Source organism: Dendrobium catenatum, unplaced genomic scaffold, assembly GCF_001605985.2.
Source record: "Dendrobium catenatum unplaced genomic scaffold, ASM160598v2 fragScaff_scaffold_621, whole genome shotgun sequence".
Lineage (NCBI taxonomy): Eukaryota > Viridiplantae > Streptophyta > Magnoliopsida > Asparagales > Orchidaceae > Dendrobium > Dendrobium catenatum.
The window spans coordinates 21796279-21798775 of NW_021319083.1; positions in this window are offsets into that span (position 1 = coordinate 21796279).

Below are 2497 nucleotides of genomic sequence, written 5' to 3' on the forward strand. Positions count from 1 at the left end.
TAGATCATTAGTTTTTTTTTCTTTTCCCAAAAATCATACTCAAAGCAAAAGATAAATTATTTTTATCCTATTGCAGCATTAATGAGGATAAGTAATATCTTAAACTTAACGGAAATTTGATTAGATAAAATTGTATCATTCCAAATTACATTTTTATGTTATTGTGTGCTTGAAATGTTTGTATTTTGATTAGAAAAATAGTCAACAATTCTTGAAAATTGGGCCAGCACTACAATGCCACACCTTTAACGCTATAGTAGAGAGTTTACCAAAATTTTGCTAGATAATTTATCTCCAAAGTACTATCTAGTTAGCATCGCAACACCTGATTATGGGACTGCAGTGCCAAATCACCCAATGCCACAGCGAGAGTCAGTTGGACTAGTGAACCAAAGAAGATATTGGTGAACCGACGTGCCGTTTTGCAACACCGTACTGCCAGTAAGCCAACAAATTTATAAAATTATAAATAGTAGCCTTAGACTTCTTGTAGAGAGGTTGGCCCATTTTGGAGTCATTTTCTATGAGTGTATGTAAGTGTGTGGGTTATCTAGGGATAGTGTAGCTTGTGTTCTTGTATTGCTTAGAGTAGGCTTAGTTTTTAATAAATCCATGTTATTTTTAACTTCTATGTGCTTCTATTGATTTATTTATTAAGCCTTATATAAATTAAAAACTTTGTTTGATCTAGAGTCTCGACGGAGAAATAGAATGATACTTATAGATTTATAACATTGACAAATGGTGGTTAGGGTTATGGGGCCTTAAGAAGATAAAAGAACTGTAATTGGTTGGGATCCTAACTAAGCCACCTATGAGCTCTATAGAGACGAGGAGCACTATTTCTCTAATCCATAACAACAATAGGTAGTAAACCGCTTTAAAGCAATCATGTTCTTTTGAAATTTTTTGGACAAAATTTCTTAAATTAGTAAATTTTTTTCCTGCATTTTGAAGCTCTTTGCTTTTTATCTGCAAACCCTATTTAAATCATTTTGATAAATAAATTTAATAGTTCAATAGGTAGTAGTAAAATGAACTTTGGATATTTTTAATTTGTCCTCATGGGATCAACACTCTTTTTCATCATTATAATACTTGGTATGATATGTGCACTTGCGTTAAAGCAAGACTTACACCCTAAAAAATTAAACTTCCATGTAAAATTGAGAAGTGTGTAAGTATAAATAAGTAGTTGAAAATAGCCCTATATGTATAGTCTGTGTAACCCTCTCAGTGCAACTCTCCATCACTCCTGTTAGCAAACTAGTGATGGTTTTCATCGGTCCAGTCACAGGGAAGGTTCACCATATGGAAGATATGAATACTTTTTCTCATGGCCATACATCTTTGAGTTTATAACTAGCATAACTCAGGTGGACTCATCCTTAACATTGCAATGACTCGAGAAGCTCAACTAAGGTCATCAATGTAGCTTAATGACTCATCGTCATAGACTCACTCATCTAAACCCATTCCGAGGACTTGCCTTTATCTACTCACCCATGAACACTCAATAGAGGGAGCTCTCCCAATATTGAAAGTTGGGCCAAAGGAGAAGAATCATGCCAAACATCCATCAGTTCATGGGACGTATCCTGAATAATTTTAATTAAATCGCAATTATTTTTGTACATTTTAACTTTTTTTTTTAGCTTACCCTATAGCTCCAGAATTCCTATAATAAATGATGAAGAGATATATTTTGAACATTTTTTAAATCTCTGGAAGCTTTATTGAACTAATAGAGTATTTTTCCATTTGATTTTTCTTAGCATTCTTTCTATATTTTCTGTCTTCTTATTTCTCTTCATAGTCAACCAGAGTTTCATGTTTCTTTCGCTTGCTCATAAAGGATAATATCATCCATGAATATATTTGATTCTAATAATATCATTAAAATAAATATATTTATATTTTTCTAAAGAAATATTTTTTTACAGCTTCCTATCCATTTCAATTCCAAAGAAGAACATGAACTATTTCATTTCCCACATTGTATTATCACTTTCCCGCACCTAACCACATGCATCTATAACATGAACATGTGATTACAAATTTACTCAGTAACATAGGCACATGGGACATAATTTTATAACAAATTTTATATGAAATATATACGTTACGCCCTATTCAGGAAAGGCGTAGTTTTTTTTTTTTTTTTTTTCCAAAAAAAAATTTTTTTTTTTCAAAAAAAAAATCCTCATCTTTATCGATTAAATATTTTATTGCATGAATTCCTATATTGAATTGTACATAGTTTGATATGCATTTTACATAAAGTGAAGTAGCTTCGTCGGAAAAAGTGAAGCAGCTTTCATTGGAAAAAGACATGATCTCGTGCAACAATGGATGAAGGTTTTCAAGGTCAAAATAAGTCTTTCTCCTACAGGATAGATTAAGTTCTTGTTTCACTTTACATGCTGTACTTAACCATAGGTACTACAGGACCTCAAAACAAGATGCTTTTATTTTTACTCGTCTAACACAGATGCCA